Here is a 21,169-nt window from a genome sequence, read left to right as displayed (position 1 = left end):
AAAACGGATGAAACGGACCTCCTACGGACGAAAGGGGGGTCCTGTTGATCGGGAGGGGTGTGGCGTACCGCAAAACAGACTTCCTACGGTCGAAACGGGGGTCCTATTCATCGGGAGGGGTGTGGCGTACCGCAAAACGGGACTCCACGAGATATTGTTCATCTCCACCGTCGACCTCCTCCAGCCTCCACGGGCTACCGTCGACCTCCTCCAGCCTCCACGGGCTCTTGTTCAGCCAGCCTCCACCGCGCGCTACTCCACCGGCTACTGTTCAACCACCCCTCCACGGGCACCCCTCCACCGTCTACTGTTCATCCAGCCCTCCACACCACGGGGTCCTGTTCAACCACCCCTCCACGGGCACCCCTCCACCGTCTATTGTTCATCCAGCCCTCCACACCACGGGGTCCTGTTCATCCAGAGGCAACGCCACCGCTCACTTTTCATCCAACCCCCCCCCCCACCCCGCAATGCTCACTATTCATACCAGAGGAAGCATCGATCAGCTTCAGTTAACAGCAGTAGCGAAGGAATCGCTCGATCCGGTTCAGTTAACAACCATTGATCGATCGATCGGGTTTAGTTAGAGCCCAACGCCTCGCTCGGGTTCAGTTAGAGCCAACGCCTCGCACACACGCGCGTGCGTGTACGAGAGAAACGTGCATCGCTCGGCCCCCGACCTCCCACCGTAACCGAGAACTCCCCAAAATTTTCCTCCCCCTCGCTTCTACCATGGTTTTTTCCGTCATGGACGACTCAAAGAATGTCATGCAGGTGCGTCTCCGGCCTGCCCAGGACGAAAAGCCCATTTTCTGTCATGATTTTTTTTCATAGAAGTAGGAGCCCACCACATCTATGATGATACCGAGTTTTTTCACAATTATTGTCATAGAAGTTTCATATGTATGATAGAAAAAAAAATTGTTCGGCCCAAAATGTCATGGATGTGTCTTTTTTTGTAGTGCATCCATCTTCCAAATGGCCCTGCCTTCTCTAGCGCAGTGTGGTCGCCGTCTTCGATCTCCTCGATGCCCTCCTTGAAGATTGAGGTGTTGTGCATGTTGGGGTGTAGAGAAGCACAAGCGAGAGTGGTCGCCATATAACCTTGGATGGGGATGAATTATGTGCTCGGGGGAGGGGGTGTGTGCTGTGTGTGTGTGTCATATATTGAGAGAAAACAAACCTAGCAAGAGAAATGTGTGTGTATGTGATGGAAAGCTACATGCTAAACAGGGTATTCACAAAGAGATTGTGCGTGCGAGATAGAGAGCGGTGTGCGGGCCTTGAGGTGGGCAGGGGCCGGGTGAGGGTGTCAAAATGTGCGCATTGATGCATGTGTTACATGCGATCGTGCGAGGGACGGACGAATCAAGAGAGATGGTTGTTGTGTTACAGATGCTCCTCTCTCTCTCTCTCACACACAAGTAAAATAGAAGACCGTTCTCTCATGTATACACAAATACACAACGTATCGGCATCTGTCTATGTCTCACTCGTGTATGATCATTTGCACATTCACACCTCTCTATGTCTCTATCAGACGCACACCGTCTCCACATTGCCCTTCCGCCACAACACACATATGGACACATACACACGTTCTCTCTCAGTCACACACACACAAAATCAGTATTAAAAAACTAGGGCGCACCTAAAATGTCCAAATCCAAATAAACACGAATTGGAGCTAAATTCAAATATATGGAAATATTGTAGCGTCAAGAACTTTTCTAGGAAAAAAAGTTGAGTAATATTCGGGGATTGTTTTGACACACACAAAAAGGTTCGGTGGATGTCCTTCGAGCGTGACATGGTGACACACCGTTTGATCGACCGCGTGGCCGCGGTTCACGCGCTTGCACATGATTCCGTATCGTGGCTGTGGTAACTAATAAAAGCGCTACCTAAGTCTAATGTTTACGTGTAATAGTACGGTTTTCTTTTAAGTTTGAGCAACCCTATATAAAACTAAACTAAGCTCCCATACGCGCACTCATTAATATGCCGCCGCCATTGTGCATGCTAGCGCCCGCCTGCTCTGACCAACAATTTCTCGCCTATCACCGTCGTGTCGCTGCCAAGCCGAAGGCTCGCCCACCCACGTCGTGTGCAGTCCCTCCTCGTGATGCCGCCGCCCTGCCAAGCACGCGAGCAGCTGGTGGAGCCGCGTCTATGCATGCAGCGTACGAAGAGGAGGACGAGCACGTGCTCCATCACGCCGACGAGGAGGAACTAGCGTGTCATTGCCGTCTCCGCCCGCGCGAAGGAGGCTCGCATGGTGGCTGTCGCGGCGGAAGCTAGTCGCGTGCGCGTCAAGCCCGCAAACCAGGTGCGGACGCGGAATCTACCTTCGAGACCTTGAGTGCCACGTGGATCCTGCAATCTGAAGGAGTAATTTGGTTCAGTCGACTCTTGTGAGCCGTTTGATGCAACATCGATGGCTAGAAGGGCTTCTTCAACCTCCGAAATTGATGCATGGTTCATCTTCTCAGCCTGCCACATGCCTAACCGCCTGCCGCCCCCGCGCCCTCCCCTGAACCGCCTGCTACCGCCATGCTCCCCCACCCCCGCCATCCGTTTAACCCCGGGCACGATCCATTTTTTCCGGCGAACTGCATTCCACACCCAACACTCATAAGATAGATCATTTGCACCCTTCCACCCTAATATAGATACTGGGGCAGCTTCTCTCCCGTCTTCTTCCTTCACTCCGTTGAACTTCTTTCACAAATCGACTGACCCAAATTATACTACTAGTACGAACGTATTAAGTACAGTAGTACCAACTGCAAGAAGAACAGTAGTAAGGCATAGTACTAGTACTACTGTATGTACTAAAGAGTTCAAATAACGAGAAAGAACATAAACATAGTTCTGCTGGGGCCTCGGCACAACACACCCTTGAAAATAAACTAAGCAACTAGTCCACTTGACACTGCAGTAGAACCAGCATGAGCGACGGCACTGCCACCTACTCGGAGTCTGAGTCCACGTCCTCGACTTCGTCCTCGTCCCTCTTCCTCTTCCTCTTCGCTGATGCTTCTTTGCTTGAACCGGACACTGGGCTCAGCTTCTTCATCCAACCCATGTAGATATTTAAACAAAGGTAGGCATCCATTGCTGCGTACAGGATGTGATCTTCATATAATGTCTTCGACTCCCATGCATGATGAAACTCGTGGTGAGGTTTCTTCAGTTTAGCGTACGAAGGATCAATCATGGCTGCTGCCGGGGTCACCATTGAAGGCTGAGAGGAGGACACTAGGCTTGCCTTCCGGAGATCGAAGGGCTGGCCTACAACGAGGCCTATCCGACCTAGGACATCCCTGTCGTTCCTAAAGTCTACAGTAACGAATTTCACTCTTCCGTCCTTGAGGAAGTACTTAAAATTCTGGCACTCAACGTCGGCATATGGCATATGTGGTAGACCAAGCACACGTTATGTACGCAAACCTGGATCACGGTGGGCTTCTTCTTCTCTGCCTCCTTTAGTTTCTTCTCTCTTTGCAGGACTGTGGTGTACTCAACATCTAGCCCAGCGACCCACTCATCTGTTGAACTGTTGAACATGCGTAGGAAGTTAGCAAGGCATGCTTTCACTGTCACGGATCCACGTGTGTAGATGATGAAGAACTCATCGCCAGTGATGGCTCTAACCTGGTACTCAGTGGCAACCATGCAGATTTGGGAGGCCATGGATTTTGGAGGAGGGTTAGGAGAAGTTGAACTGGTGTAATGTGAAAGGACAGGACGACTCGGAGCAAACTGTTGTAAGGTACTATACTAGTAGAAGACGGGGACGAGTAGGGTGTGCGAACGGCTTGGGGTTGCTGGCTTGCCCGATGGATAATAGGCTGCAAGCCCCCAAAGAGTTCTCGAGAACTATGCGGGACCCAGCAGATGTCATGTCTACTAGACCCATATCATAAGCCTGAAGGTATAGCTTCTGCCTGTTTGCACGCCATGCCGGCGAGTGGGTAACTTCACTTAATTCTGTCCACCGTCGCGCCTCCCACAACCTTTGCCTCCCTCGCGCGGTCGCGCCCTTTGAGACTTCGACCAGCTATAAATGAGCAATTTTTTTGCCTACTCCGCATGCATGATACTCCCTCTGGTCCTTTTTACTTGCGTCAACCGTTTGCAAAGTGTTTGACCAAATTTATACTAAAAATATCAATATCTACAATACTGATTATAATGAGTATAAGAACTACTATTAGATGAGTTAGATGAGTTAAAGATTCTAAACCTGAACTAACCCTGAAGTAACTCTAGCGATAGAGGTGTTTGGATGCCAGGGTTAGATGGAGCGCGGATATGGTGAGGTGCCTTCATGGGCGGTGCGGGAGGGAGGGAGGGAGGGAAAGGACGAGAAGCTTCAAGGAAGTGGGGAGGGATCTGCTGCGGGGAGAGCGAGAGAAAAATGTGTTTTTTAGTGTCCCGAGAAGAACTAACCCACATAAGAACCTCTTGGGTGGATTAGATTTTTTTGGGTTAGTTGAGTTCAAACTAACCCAAACTAACTCTAACACATGGATCCAAACAGGGCCAAGGTTAGCTATTAGAGTACTACTACCTCCCTTCTAGTTTAAAGGGCTCGATTCAAAATTTTCACCTACTCTTAGCAAGATATAGGCGGTGGAATAGTTTTTGTAGTTCTTCACAGAAAAAATTGTTTACCAATGCATGCATGAACACTAGTTACTCTAACCCCCCCTCTCTCTTCTTTAATTCTTGGCCACATCAACATGTTTGCTATTCCCGTGTGCATGATCCCAGCTAAGATACCACCATTATGGCCAACCTTAATCATCACATGCAATAATTTAGTGCACCTTGAAATATGAACATGTGTGGGCAGTGTATGTTTTTAATGACTTGAGACTATACCTAGCCCGACATGCAAGATGAGACTTATTATGCACCGTTCCCCATACCTACAGGAAGCTCGTTCGTCTCCAAATCTTTTCCTCTCCATGTGTGGAAACAATATGCCTGCCAGACTCTCCTTCTCCCTTCGGTGGTCCCACCACTCCACCCGTGTGGAAAAAATCTACATGCATGACTCTCCTCCCCCGCGCTCGTCCAATCCGTTGTGAACAGCAATATTAATTTCCACCCCTTCCCTCCCCCGTAATTTACTCCAACAAATATGCCCACGTACTACCTCCTTTCCGTTTTATAGGGCTCAATTCGAAAATCTGACCAACCAAGGTAGATGATGAGTGGTGGAATAATTTTCATGGTTTGTAAAAGCACTTAATTAATGCGCTCGTTTTTCTCAAAGAATTGTGTTTACCAATGCATTAATTGCAATGCATGCATGCATGAAGTACATGCATTGGTCAAGTTTCTCATAATCCTCGCATGCAATGAATTAATGGACCTTGAAATCTAAGCATGTGATAGGAGTAGTTGTTATGTTAATCAGGCAACATATCTTCCGGGACGCTGCTTTAGTTACTTAACTACAGGTGCATTGGGTCACTGACATATGGGCCCAACAGGGGTCTGGCACACATGTCAGTGACGCAAGTGGACCAGCAGTTAAGTCAGTGTAGCTCAGTCCATATCTTACGTAGGTGTGCCACTGCTCACTATAAATACGGTGCCTCCCACAACATCGCTATCTCCTCCTCCTCATGTTCACGTTCATCGCTATCTCCTCCCCCTCCCTCTCACATCGACCACCATGGAATCGCTCCTCCCAAGCCCTAGGCGCCCCTCGCTGCACCGCACGGACGGTCACGCGTCGCCGTTCCGTTCTTCGCCGCCACTAGTCGAGGAGGACACGTCGGTGTTCTGCTCCTCGCCGCGACGCATCGAGGTGGACGCGTCGTCGTTCCGTTCCTCGCTGCCACTAGTCGAGGAGGAAGCGTCGACGTTCCGCTCCTCGCCACGGCGCGTTGAGGTGCACGCGTCGGTGTTCCCAATATCGCTAGCACGCGCGTTGGAGGATGCGTCGGCTCCCCGCTACGAGGAGAACGCCGCGCCACCCGCCGAGCCCCCTAGCCTTGAGGAGCTTTGGAAAGAAATGGATGTCGCCTTGTGGGAGGCTTTGCCTCCAGCAAAGCGTGGCAAAATAGAGGCGGAGAAGAAGGCCGAGGAAGAGAAGTGCACCGCGAAACAAGCTGCCTGGCAGGCCTATGTCGCGTCCGAGGGAGTCAGGCAATTGATCTTTGGTAGAAGGGTCGTGCGAGGGCCGTGAGGGTGGCGGAGGACGCCTGTGCCGAAGCCCTGAGTGCAGTCAGGCCCAAGCGCCTCATCTACGCTTGGCGGTACATGGACCGAGTGCACACTTCCAGCGAGGAGTACCTGTTGGCACCGGATCACCACACCAGTGAGATCGCGCTTGCCCGCCGGCAAGCCGCCAATCAGCACCTCGCGAGTTGCGAGGCTGAGGAAGAGGCGTTGTGTCGGTGCGCTGGGAAACGGCCGCGCACCAGGGCACTCGTGGCGCGCCGCAAGCGCTCCTGCGAGTGTTGTGGCTTTTAGTAGGAGTATAATTTTTGTTTCATAAGGCGATCTCATTAGTTTTGGGACACAAATGATAAATCCTGAACGTTCAGGAATTATTAGCGTCCTTAATTAAGTATGTAAAAGGGAAAGTTTGGAAACCTTGTGTATTCGTATGCATTTTGTAAGTACGTGCATATAGCACAAACTTTACCACATACTATCGCACTACACGTCTCTCTCTATATATGTTTGCAGACTGTGCTACTCCCTCTATCCAGGTCAATAAGTCATCTTTCGTTGTGCACCATGACCAAGAAGGAGGGAAGACTTATACAACTAGACGGAGGTAGTACTACTATTACTTATGTACGTGCAAATGCACGTTTTAACATTACAATGTGGTTTTTGTAAAAGTAGAAAAATAGCACTAGTCAAGCTTGTGAAACGATCCAATGCAAAACAAATGCAAAAATGCTCATTTGATTGTTTACTTTTAGCTTCCTTCTCTGTGGTTATTTCTCTGTCGTACTTTGTATGGAGTATCTCATTGGTCGGAAAGGCATGCAAATTCCCAAACCGCGTCCTACACCCTGTATCAAATTTTTTGCCTAACAAGTTGTGACATGCAATTGGAATTCCAACTTGAGTACTACTACTAGTAGGAGTACCAGGGGCCAGTTCTTTTAGGCTTTTATATTAGTAATCCCATAACTACTACCCCCGTCCTGGTTTATTGGTCCCCATTGTAATCTGTGTCAAATTTTGATCATAAATTTAACTAATGAAATGTTATCTTTGGTCAAAATTTAGCACAAATTACAATGGTGAGGAATAAACCAGAATGGAGGTACTACAAGTAGTAGTTTAGAAGCCCAAATAAATGAGTGAGGCACCTTAAAGTTACTCTCCACTGTGACTAGTCTTATGGGAAAAGATGGGGAAGCCACCAAAAGAACTGGCCCTAGGAGTAGTAGCTAGGGATACTAGGAGTAGTAGCTAGGGATCGAGTGTGCGAGATGAACTAGAGAAAGTAAATGCAGAGAGATGAAATGCAAAAAAGACGGAGGGATGTGATGGTTGCTTGTCCGTTTATTTTACCAGGCCACTTATTACTGGGAGTGGTTGGGTTTTGTGATATGACGGCTTTACTGCCGCGCCACGAGCGGGGTGAGACTCCCGTGCAGCGCCGCCCTCTACACTAGTACTCGGTCGTGGTTTACTACATCAGTCGTGGTTTATCCCCCACTGAATTTGACTGAAGATTTAACTGACAAAATGTTAGTGCATCTCAACAAAAACAATATCGTTGGATTCATATTTGAACATAGTTTTCAATGATGTAATTTTAGGTGACATGCATCATCATTTATCATACTATATATAATGTTAGTTCAATTTTTGGCCATACTGATCTATAGTAAGGTGCCCGTGCGTTGCACGGAAGAGTGAAATGCATTGATTGGGGAGTTGTTTATTTTGACAAAGGATGTGGGGGTCATCTCATGTGTAACGGGTATCGATAGGTTTCTTCGGATATTATTTCATCTCTAGAGCTCACAAACATTCGGGTGAAACAGATAAAAAAAGGTATCTTTTGCAAACAAAAGCGTTCAACTGTTCAACCTGCATCCAAAACTTGTGAAGAAATAACTCTTATTGTGCTTTGCAAGAAATGATCATCAAGAATTAGTTTTTGAGTATCCATTGTTATACATGTTGGCTACAAATGACATGGCACTTTCTTATAGTCAACAGTTGGCTATACTATTTAAGTATTAACCATGCCCTTATACACCTAGATGGAGGGATTAAATCAGGATGACTTGGAAGGGGGCAGAGGATATGTAAGAACGGTTCATCATAAGTCTTCCACCAGTACTGTAGTAAAAATTCATACATGGAAGATTATAGACTAAACCATAAATGGATACAATTTTATTCATGTGCGATACTCCAATAGAGCAAGATCATGCATGGAAGTCTCCACATGCTTAGACAGCGGATTACATTGAGTGAAGACTAATGATCAACATTTAACTTGATAATGCATGTTGTTGGGGGTCAAATAATACCGTGCGTCTTCCATGTCCACATCAGCGGGAAGGTCCCAGCTCGGTAGAGTCCAAGTTAGCTTAACGTAGCCAGTGTCACCGCCCACGTACCTCCGAGGGGTAGTAATAGTGAGCATGCACTCATACATCAGCCTCGTGTCAGTCTAAGCATCAGCGGCGTCACCCCAGGCGCACACTACAGAGACGGGGCGGCGGCCTACGCGGGCCTTGCCGGTTGTAACGCCCCGAGACCGATGCGCCAGGTGTCTTCCAGTTATTCGCCGTCGTTGCCATGTCATTCGCTTGCGTGTTGCATTTTATCATGTCATCATGTGCATTGCATCATCATGTTTTCAAAACCTGCATCCATCCTGGTCTCCTTGTTCCGTCCGTTGTCCTTTCTGAGCCCAGACACACTTGCACGCGCCCTAGCATGTCCGAAATAGTATTTTATAAGTGGCCGGAAAATGTTCTCGGAATGGGTTGAAAGTTGGCATGTGGTGTTGTTATGTTGTAGGTAGGCCGCCTGCCAAGTTTCATCGCATTCGGAGTTCATTCGATAGCCCAACCGTTAAACTATAGCGGCATTATAGCCGGGCATACGTCGGACGTTTTCGGTCTCCGGAATCAGTCGCCGGGCCTCCCTCTCTTCTCTTCTCTCAGCTTGAGACCGTCTACATAACCCACTACCTACCGGCAGGCCCAACCTAACCACTCTTGTCAGCCCGCGGCCCTCCTCGCGCGCGCGTCCAAAAATTGTCCCGGACCCGACCCAAGCAGTCATGACCGTGGGTCCGGAACATCCCCAAACATCTGCAAAACGTCACCGTTTTCTTATTTGGACTCCCTAACTATTTTTTTCATGATCGTCTGATTGCGATCGGAGGGTCCTAATAGCCCCTAATCAAAATCCTGTGCTATATATATAGACCAATCCCTAGGCAGCAACCCTAAAATCTAGGTCTTTTGTCCCCCCTCAGCCGCCGCCACACTCCACCGAATCCACATCAGGATCCTCCCTGATCCCCTCGTCTACCTCCTCCAATCCCGCAGCCTCCTCCCGATCCACCAGCCAGTCACCACCAAATCCTCCTCCCTGCCTCGATCTGGACCGAGCGCCCGAGCCCCTGCAGCCGCCCGAGGCCTCTGTGGCTTGCCACTCCTGCCTCCTCGCCGGAGCCGCACCCGCGTCACCGTTTGTGACCATCTCCATCAGACCGGACCCCGCATCCCTCGTTGCTTCTCCTTCCACCGTTCCATACGGTTCTCTCTCTCACTTGCTCTCTGTCTTCTCCATGGAGACCCGCAGGAACGTCGCTACCATGGTCGACCTCGGTTTTGCCTCCCCTGCCTCCTTCGATGCACCACCAGGAGCCCTTGAAGCCGTCGCCGGCGACCACGAGTCCAGCACCGCGCCCTACTGGAACATCGCCCACGCTGGCCCTCCTCTGTTTCGCCATCGCGTGGGCCGTTCCCCTGCTTCGTCGCCGTCCAGGACAACCGCGAGCCGCCGCGGATCCGCTCCTTCCTCCACCCGTTTTCCCCGTCCCCGGCACCGACGTGGAGCCGCACTAAGACGCCGCCGCTGCTCTGCGTCCTGACAAGCAGAGGACGAGGCGCCCACTCGCCCGTGCCTGCGTTGGCCGTGCCTTCACCAAGTCTAGCGCCCGGATCAGCGCCTCCCTCCATCCTTTGCTTTGCCGCTCGCCGGAGAAACCTCCCCTTGCCATCCGTTGGCCTCCGAAGTCCTCTGACGCTTTCTGCTCCCTCTGCGATGCAAGTTTTCTGCCGCCTCTGATGGTAACGAGCAGCAGGAGCCTGTTCGTGCGCTTTGACCGCGCCTCACCAACTGCGTGGGTTGCAGCCCCACCGGCTTACCTCTCCACTAGCCGGCCCAGGCCCAATGTGAGCTCCCCCCCCCCGCCGAGCGCCCCTCCTCTTGCGTTTCTTCCACCTATTGGGCCAGCCTGTTGTTTCGGCCCATTTCCTGTTTTCTCCCTTAGAACATTTTTTCATTTTTTTCCCAGAGAGAGCTCTTTTGCAGAAAAGTCCCTAAACTTCATGCATTTTATTACTCACAAAGCGTGCATCGGATTAAAACAAATTATATATGAAAGTTGCTTTGAATTTTGTGTAGTTTCATAATATGTCATTTTCACCCATGTTTAAAATGCTTAAAATGTTGTTTGTTTAAATTTGCCTAAATAACTTGCTAAAATGATTTAATTCATAACTATTTAACCGTAAGTCCGTTTGTAACAAACTTTATATGTAAATGGGGTAGAAAAATTCCTAGTTTAACATGGTGGCTTTACTTTGCATGTTTAACAACTCTAAAATATGGTTTAGGGCAGAACAGGACGAAACCTATTATATGCACATGAGGAGTTTCCGGATTTGTTGTTCGATGTTCCGGCCTTATTTAAACTTGCCTAGATATGTATTTTTACTTTTCTTCACCTCTTGCCATGCTAACAACATTGAAAATTGTTGGGTACATAAATGATATTGAATTAAATAACTTGAATGTGGTGTTTCGTCAATATGCAACTCGTTGCATATTGAGCTCCACTTAACTTGTAGAGTTGTTTGTGCACTTTGCCATGCCATGCATATTTAAACCGGACATGCATCATACTTGGTTGTGCATCATGCCATGTCTATGTGTTGGTTGTTTACTATGTTGTGTGCTTCTTTCCGGTGTTGCTTCTTCGGGTGGGTTCCGATAATGTTGCGCTTGTGAGGAACCGTTCGACTACGTCCGTTTGTCTTCTTCATGGACTCGTTCTTCTTCCTTGCGAGATCTCAGGCAATATGACCATACCCTCGAAATCACTTCTATCTTTGCTTGCTAGATGCTCGCTCTTTCGCTATGCCTATGCTGCGATACCTACCACTTGCTTATTATGCCCCCCATATTGTTGAACCAAGCCTCTAACCCACCTTGTCCTAGCAAACCGTTGTCTGGCTATGTTACGGCTTTGCTCAGCCCCTCTTATAGCATTGTTAGTTGCAGGTGAAGATTGAAGTTTGTTCCTTGTTGGAACATGGAGATGTTGTTCCTTGTTGGAACACGTTTACTTGTTGGGATATCACAATATCTCTTATTTAATTAATGCATCTATATACTTGGTAAACGGAGGAAGGCTCGGCCTTATGCCTGGTGTTTTGTTCCACTCTTGCCGCCCTAGTTTTCATCATATCGGTGTTATGTTCCGGGATTTTGCGTTCCTTACGCGGTTGGGTTATAATGGGAACCCCTTGAAAGTTCGCCTTGAATAAAACTCCTCCAGCAATGCCCAACATTGGTTTTACCATTTTCCACCTAGCCTTTTCTTTCCCTTGGGTTCTGCAGACTCAAGGGTCATCTTTATTTTAATCCCCCTGGGCCAGTGCTCCTCTGAGTGTTGGTCCGAACTGGGCAGCCTATGGGGCCACCTCGGGGAAACTCGAGGGTTGATTTTCTCGTAGCTTGACCTATCTGAGTGTGCCCTGAGAACGAGATATGTGCAGCTCCTATCGGGATTTGTCGGCACATTCGGGCGGTGTTGCTGGACTTGTTTTACCATTGTCGAGGATGTCTTGTAACCTGGATGCCGAGCATGATCGGATTGTCTTGGTAGAAGGAATATCCTTCGTTGACCGTGAGAGCTTGTGATGGGCTAAGTTGGGACACCCCTGCAGGGATTGAACTTTCGGAAGTCGTGCCCGCGGTTATGGGCAGATAGGAATTTGTTAATGTACGGTTGTAGAAAACCTGAAGTTGATCTTAATTAAAATACATCAACCGCGTGAGTAACCGTGATGGTCTCTTCTTGGCGGAGTCCGGGAAGTGAACACGGTGTTGGAGTTATGCTTGAAGTAGGTTGTTCTAAGATCACTTCTTGATCATAGTTTCTCGATCGTGCTTTGCCTTATCTTCTCGCTCTCATTTGCGTAAGTTAGCCACCATATATGCTAGTCGCTTGCTGCAGCTCCACCTCATACTTTTACCCTTCCTGTAAGCTTAAATAGTCTTGATCATGAGGGTGTGAGATTGTTGAGTCCCCGTGACTCACAGATACTTCCAAAACCAGTTTGCAAGTGCCGTTGAACCGTGCAGGTGACGCAACCAAGATCAAGGAGGAGCTCGGTGAAGATCTTGTCCTTTATGTTGTTTCGTTTCCAGTTGATCAGTAGTGGAGCCCAGTTGGGACGATTGGGGATCTATGTAGCATTTGGGGTAGTCTTCTTTTATTTTGGGTTCTGTAGTCGGACCTTGATTGTATCTGGTTGATGTAATGTTTTATTCATGTATTTGTGTGAAGTGGCGATTGTAAGCCAACTATGTATCTTTTCCCTTATCGTACTACATGGGTTGTTCGTGAAGATTACGTCACTTGCGACATTGCTTTCAATGCGGTTATGCCTCTAAGTCGTGCTTCGACACGTGGGAGATATAGCCGCATCAAGGGCGTTACAAGTTGGTATCAGAGCCTTCCCCGACCTTAGGAGCCCCTGCTTGATCGAATTGCTGGCGTTGTTGAGTCTAGAAAAATGTTTTGAGTCTTTTAGGATTATATATATCGGAGAGTAGGAATTCTTTTTACTCCTCAGTCCCTTCGTCGCTCTGGTGAGGCATCCTGACGTAGAGTTTTGACTCTTCTCTTCTCAAATTTCACTAAAAAATTTAGGATGATGCGGGTATCTTGGAATCGTTCCGATGGTTTTGTGGCGAGAACATTGTTCTTGGTGCCTCCTGACATTTAGGGGTTGTGGCAGTGTCCCGGGGAATTGAGCTCTGAGGTGTTGTCGTCACAATTTTATTGTTGCAGTTCTGGAATACCTGAGTTTAGTTTCGCCGACATCGAAAATCTCTTTTATGCAGTTGTTGGTGAGATAACCTCGACGCCACCTAGTACTGGGGCGGGAGTTCGGGAGTATTGCCATAACTCGTATAACGGATGCTTTTCAAAGGTTGAGGTAAATGATTTCCGAAGGTTTCTTGGTTATGTGTTGAAGGATGGATACAACTGGATGGAGGATTTGTTAGTTTTGGATGAGATATTATGCTTCCCCTCTATCCCGAACACCTGATTGCATAACCGGAAATTTTCGGGAGTTTATAAGTGGGAATTCAAGTAGCTCTTAGGATATCTTTCCGACGGATGTATGATATGAAATTGGGGTTCGACGTCTAGTGGTCCGCCTATCCACGGTTGGTTTTACAGTGGTCTCGTTGTGTCTTAAAGAGTCCTTGGCTATGCCGACTCGGGGATGCTTCGTATGTCATGTGCACTACCTTGTACGTGATGGTGCTGTACGATCGAGCCCGTGTAGGCCCCACCACGAAAACTTTGGACGAAATCTCTATCATATGTTTGTTCCGGCTTATTCTGCAAGCCAATCCTTTGTTTGTTTTGAGTTGTGGTATTCGAGTTGCTTCGAAGTCAAATGTTGATTCCATACCTTTCCTAAGCGGTGTTCTCATATTTCTATGTGAATACAAATCCTTCTTGATCATCGAGTTTGTCATTTCAATTTCTTGTCAATCGGTGTGTCTCTCCTCAAGTGGATCCGATCACTTCAACATTCGCAAGATCAATTATCAGTTTTTCATCAATGTTGTTTGTTTCATCCGTCTCCAAGTTTCCTTTGTTTTTTCCCACCCACCCACCCCTTTTTTCTTCGAGGACTCGAATTTCTTAATCAAGTATCCATTTTACTGATGTGAAGTCTCTCCATTCTTTTCAATCAATATCCTTATCCGGTGATTCTCATGAAGATTCTAACGGAACCTCAAGTTCATCATTCTTCATTCTTTTCATGTCCGGTGGTTTCAAGTCAAGCTTTGTTGATCATATCTTTTCCTCGTTTCAAATGTCGTCTCTTGCCGGTGCACCTCTTAATCTTCCCCGCTTGCTATTCAATTGTTCCGAAGTGCTGAAGATATCCCAGAAGATTCGTGTTTTCATTCCTAATCCGTTCAACCTATTTCGAGGTTGTTATCTCATTCAAGCCGTTTATTTCAACCGGTGGAATCTCTCTTTTCAAGCAATCGTTCAATGGTATTTCTTTTGAGCGGGCCCTAACCCACAGGTCTTTTCCCAGGATCTTACCTGACTCTTCTAATTCTCCCGGAGATATCCTTAAAATTCTTTTACAAGTTTGACGTAAGAATGATTCATCATCAGTCAAATGTATTTCTCCAAGATCGGTTAAATCCTTTTCATCGTTGGCTCAACCTCTTCGCTTTCCCGGAGTGTCTAAATAATTCATGGTGGTGTTTCTCATAGTCATTCTCGGATTTTGAAGACCGAAGTAGAGTTTTCCTCAAAATCTTAACAAGTCTCTCAGAGATGCGTAGTTCAAGCTTGACACCATCCTCTCATAATTGTTTTCGATTGTGAGAATTCTTTTCACCTATCAGGAGAAATTCAAGATTCTGTTCAGTTTGGTTATCCGGAGCCCATCATCTAAGATTTATTCATTCTCAGCTTTCAGCTATGGTTCTCCAAATCTTACCGGTGCATCGATCAATTATCCTCTAATCAGTTCTTGATCTCTTCGTTCTCATGTAACTAAATCCCCTCAAGCTTCTTCGTTCATTTGCTAATTCTTCCCGGTGTTTCTTTATCATTTCTTCATTCATTTTCAATTCTTACGGTGGTTCATATAAGATTCCTCTTCTTTCGTTATCATATCAATTCATTCGTTGTTTCGATTCCACCGGTGTTTCATTGAAGACTTCTCAAGTTGGCGCGATATCTATATTAATCCTTTCTTCAAGAATAAGTAGTATGCCAAATCCGTTGTTTGTCATCAATTTAAATTGGTGAAGGATACACATAACGTAATCCTTATTCTTGTTCATCCAAGTGATTAATTTCCTATTCCGGAGGTTCATCAAATTCTCGATTCAAGTTGTCCATCTTTCTTTTCCGGAGCTCAAAGTTATTTCAATTATATCATTACAAAGATCCATCTAATCATTTCAAGGATTCACCTTGTGTTTTCAACTTCTCTTTCTTCTCGTCTCCTTGTTCATATCAATCCAATCAAATTTTTTTCCCGTGAGTGGCAGGTTGTCACCTCCTTATTTTGAGAGGTTTTCCAGAAGCCTAGTACAAGCTTACTCTTTTTCGTTGTTGGTTTTCTAACAACTCCGTTCGACCCTTCTCCTAAAGATGTCTTTTCAAACTCTTTTGTGGCAGAAGTTGTCATTTTCTTCTCCATTCCCCTATTTTAATTATCTATCTTCTATTTCTCTCTTCCGGAGGCATTGTGATGTTGCTCTCTTCAACCCATCTTATTGTTTTGTCAGGATCGTGGTTTTTTCTTGGTTTATCCATTTAACCAGAGTGTTGTGTCCGCTGCTCAAGTTCTTTCATTTTATCAAGTCTTTCATCTCTTTTCAACCGGAGTGCTGCCCGAATTTGTTCTTCCTTGTTCTTTTGTCCTAACGGAGTGCTTTCAACTTCGCTCATTCTTGTTGCATTCTTTCTTTCAATTTGTTCGACCTCTCAAGGCTCGTGGTTTCACTCGTTTGTCAAAGAAGCAACTTAGCTTTACCTCTCCTCTTTCTCTTCCGTTGTCCCTCCGGTGCCATTCTAGATCTCGGGACGAGATCCTCTCGTAGTGGTGGAGTGTTGTAAAGCCCCGAGACCGATGCGCCAGGTGTCTTCCAGTTATTCGCCGTCGTTGCCATGTCATTCGCTTGCATGTTGCATTTTATCATGTCATCATGTGCATTGCATCAGCATGTTTTCAAAACCTGCATCCGTCCTGGTCTCCTCGTTCTGTCCGTTCTCCGTTCTGAGCCCAGACACACTTGCACGCGCCCCGGCATGTCCGAAATAGTATTTTATAAGTGGCCGGAAAATGTTCTCGGAATGGGTTGAAAGTTGGCATGTGGTGTTGTTATGTGATAGGTAGGCCGCCTGCCAAGTTTCATCGCATTCCGAGTTCGTTTGATAGCCCAACCGTTAAACTATAGCGGCATTATAACCGGGCACACGTCGGACGTTTTCGGTCTCCGGAAACAGTCGCCAGGCCTCCCTCTCTTCTCTTCTCTCAGCTCGAGACCGTCTACATAACCCACTACCTACCGCCAGGCCCAACCTAACCTCTCTCGTCAGCCTATGTCCCTCCTCGCGCGCGCGTCCAAAAATTGTCCCGGACCCGACCCGAGTAGTCGTGACCGATGGGTCCGGAACATCCCCAAACATCTGCAAGACGTCACTGTTTTCTTATTTGGACTCCCTAACTATTTTTTTCACGATCGTCTGATTGCGATCGGAGGGTCCTAATAGCCCCTAACCAAAATCCTGTGCTATATATATAGACCAATCCCTAGGCAGCAACCCTAAAATCTAGGTCTTTTGTCCCCCCTCAGCCGCCGCCACACTCCACTGAATCCACATCGGGATCCTCCCTGATCCCCTCGTCCACCTCCTCCAATCCCGCAGCCTCCTCCCGATCCACCAGCCAGTCACCTCCAAATCCTCCTCCCTGCCTTGATCTGGACCGAGAGCCCGAGCCCCTGCAGCCGCCCGAGGCCTCCGCGGCTTGCCCCTCCTGCCTCCTCGCCGGAGCCGCACCCGCGTCACCGTCAGCGACCATCCCCATCAGGCCGGACCCCGCATCCCTCGTTGCTTCTCCTTCCACCGTTCCATCCGGTTCTCTCTCTCACTTGCTCTCTGTCTTCTCCATGGAGACCCCCAGGAACGTCGCTACCATGGTCGACCTCGGTTTTGCCTCCCCCGCCTCCTTCGATGCACCACCAGGAGCCCTTGAAGTCGTCGCCGGCGACCACGAGTCCAGCACCGCGCCCCGCTGGAACATCGCCCGCGCCGGCCCTCCTCTGTTTCTCCATCGCGTGGGCCGTTCCCCTGCTTCGTCGCCGTCCAGGACCACCGCGAGCCGCCGCAGATCCGCTCCTTCCTCCACCCGTTCTCCCCGTCGCCGGCACCGACGTGGAGCCGCACTAAGACGCCGCCACTGCTCTGCGTCCTGACAAGCAGAGGACGAGGCGCCCGCTCGCCCGTGCCTCGCGTTGGCCGTGCCTTCACCAAGTCTAGCGCCCGGATCAGCGCCTCCCTCTGTCCTTTGCTCTGCCGCTCGCCGGAGAAACCTCCCCTTGCCATCTGTTGGCCTCCGCAGTCCTCTGACGCTTTCTGCTGCCGCTGCAATGCAAGTTTTCTGCCGCCTCTGATGGTAACGAGTAGCAGGAGCCCGTTCGTGCGCGTTGACCGCGCCTCGCCAACTGCGTGGGTTGCAGCCCTCCGGCTTACCTCTCCGCTGGTCGGCCCAGGCCCAATGTGAGCTCCCCCCCCCCAGCGCCCCTCCTCTTGCATTTCTTCCACCTGTTGGGCCAGCTTGTTGTTTCGGCCCGTTTCCTGTTTTTTCCCTTAGAACGTTTTTTCATTTTTTTTCCCAGAGAGAGCAGTTTTGCTGAAAAGTCCCTAAACTTCATGCATTTTATTACTCACAAACCATGCATCGGATTAAAACAAATTATATGTGAAAGTTGCTTAGAATTTTGTGTAGTTTCATAATATGTCATTTTCATCCATGTTTAAAATACCTAAAACGCTGTTTGTTTAAATTTGCTTAAATAACTTGCTAAAATGATTTAAATCATAACTATTTAACCGTAACTCCGTTTGTAACAAACTTTAGATGTAAATGAGGTAGAAAAATGCCTAGTTTAACATGGTCGCTTTACTTTGCATGTTTAACAACTCTAAAATATGGTTTAGGGCAGAACAATGCTGTTTGCTTAAATTTGCTTAAATAACTTGCTAAAATGATTTAATTCATAACTATTTAACCGTAAGTCCGTTTGTAACAAACTTTATATGTAAATGGGGTAGAAAATGCCTAGTTTAACATGGTGGCTTTACTTTGCATGTTTAACAACTCTAAAATATGGTTTAGGGCAGAACAGGACGAAACCTAATATATGCACATGAGGAGTTTCTGCATTTGTTGTTCGATGTTCCGGCCTCATTTAAACTTGCCTAGATAGGTAGTTTTACTTTTCTTCACCTCTTGCCATGCTAAGAACATTGAATATTGTTGGGTACATAAAAGAGATCGAATTAAATAACTTGAATGTGGTGTTTCGTCAATATGCAACTCATTGCATATTGAGCTCCACTTAACTTGTAGAGTTGTTTGTGCACTTTGCCATGCCATGCATATTTAAACTAGACATGCATCATACTTGGTTGTGCATCATTCCATCTCTATGTGTTGGTTGTTTACTATGTTGTGTGCTTCTTTCCGGTGTTGCTTCTTCGGGTGGGTTCCGATAATGTTGCGCTTGTGAGGAACCGTTCGACTACATCCGTTTGTCTTCTTCATGGACTCATTCTTCTTCCTTGAGGGATCTCAGGCAAGATGACCATACCCTTGAAATCACTTCTATCTTTGCTTGCTAGATGCTTGCTCTTTTGCTATGCCTATGTTGCGATACCTACCACTTGCTTATCATGCCCCCCATATTGTTGAACCAAGCCTCTAACCCACCATGTCCTAGCAAACCGTTGTTTAGCTATGTTACCGCTTAGCTCAGCCCCTCTTATAGCGTTGTTAGTTGCACGTGAAGATTGAAATTTGTTCCTTGTTGGAACATGGAGATGTTGTTCCTTGTTGGAACATGTTTTGTTGTTGGGATATCACAATATCGCTTATTTAATTAATGCATCTATATACTTGGTAAAAGGTGGAAGGCTCGGCCTTATGCCTGGTGTTTTGTTCCACTCTTGCCGCCCTAGTTTCCGTCATATCGGTGTTATGTTCCCGGATTTTGCGTTCCTTACCCGGTTGGGTTATAATGGGAACCCCTTGACAGTTCGCCTTGAATAAAACTCCTCCAGCAGTGCCCAACATTCGTTTTACCATTTGCCACCTAGCCTTTTCTTTCCCTTGGGTTCTGTAGACTCAAGGGTCACTTTTATTTTAACCCCCCCGGGCTAGTGCTCCTATGAGTGTTGGTCCAAACTGGGCAGCCTGCGGGGCCACCTCGGGGAAATTCAAGGGTTGGTTTTACTCGTAGCTTGACCTATCTGAGTGTGCCCTGAGAACGATATATGTGCAGCTCCTATCGGGATTTGTCGGCACATTCGGGCAGTGTTGCTGGACTTGTTTTACCATTGTCGAGGATGTCTTGTAACCTGGATGCTGAGCCTGATCGGATTGTCTTGGGAGAAGGAATATCCTTCATTGACCGTGAGAGCTTGTGATGGGCTAAGTTGGGACACCCCTGCAGGGATTGAACTTTCGAAAGCCGTGCCCGCGGTTATGGGCAAATGGGAATTTGTGAATGTCCAGTTGTAGAAAACCTGAAGTTGATCTTAATTAAAATACATCAACCGCGTGTGTAACCGTGATGGTCTCTTCTCGGCGGAGTTCGGGAAGTGAACACGGTGTTGGAGTTATGCTTGAAGTAGGTTGTTCTAGGATCACTTCTTGATCATAGTTTCTCGACCGTGCTTTGCCTTCTCTTCTCGCTCTCATTTGCGTATGTTAGCCACCATATATGCTAGTCGCTTGCTGCAGCTCCACCTCATACTTTTACCCTTCCTATAAGCTTAAATAGTCTTGATCGCGAGGGTGTGAGATTGCTGAGTCCCCGTGACTCACAGATACTTCCAAAACTAGTTTGCAGGTGCCGTTGAACCGTGCAGGTGATGCAACCAAGCTCAAGGAGGAGCTCGATGAAGATCTTGTCCTTTATGTTGTTTCGTTTCCAGTTGATCAGTAGTGGAGCCCAGTTGGGACGATCGGGGATCTGTGTAGCATTTGGGGTAGTCTTCTTTTATTTTGGGTTCCGTAGTCGGACCTTGATTGTATCTGGTTGATGTAATGCTTTATTCATGTATTTGTGTGAAGTGGTGATTGTAAGCCAACAATGTATCTTTTCCCTTATCGTACTACATGGGTTGTTCGCGAAGATTACCTCACTTGCGACATTGCTTTCAATGCGGTTATGCCTCTAAGTTGTGCTTCGACACGTGGGAGATATAGCCGCATCGAGGGCGTTACACTGGTGCCCACGATCAATAGGAAGACGCTGTCGTCATCCTCTAAGACTAGCAGACGGTGGTGATCCTCCAGCGACTCTGGCACGGTGAACGGGTAGCTCGTCTCATACTTGATGTTCTTTGCCAAGGGCCAGTAGTGATCACCGCACGCCTGCGTTAGGTGATGCACGATGTCCGCCAGCGAGCCCCAAAACGGCATCGGGTACTCATAGCAGTAGACGAAGGGCTCCTTGGAGGCATCGACCAGGCCATCCATGGAACGGGAGTGGCTGTAGGGGATGTTTTGCTAGTTGAATATATGAGCGAGTTACTACGAGATTTAGTCCGAATAAGCACAAAATAAATCATGACGGTTATAACAGAGATTAAACTAATCATGCGGACTAGCATAGTAGATGAACAGATCAAATCTAGGACACGGACTAGAAACATGAATTCTACCATGATTTCGAACAGGAAGGATAGAAACACATACGGTGCAACGGGAGCAGCACCATTGGCGTTGAGGTTGTCGCCCATGTCGCTGGGGAAGAGGTGCCGAGGTCGGGGAAGAAGTCGTCACTGCTAGCAGTCACGAGAGTGCGCTCCCAAAATTTCAACAGCGCCCGCCGAATGGGGCGCATGATGGAA

The sequence above is a fragment of the Triticum aestivum genome, chromosome 1A, assembly GCF_018294505.1.
Source record: "Triticum aestivum cultivar Chinese Spring chromosome 1A, IWGSC CS RefSeq v2.1, whole genome shotgun sequence".
Classification (NCBI taxonomy): Eukaryota; Viridiplantae; Streptophyta; class Magnoliopsida; order Poales; family Poaceae; genus Triticum; species Triticum aestivum.
This window is presented reverse-complemented; position numbering follows the sequence as displayed.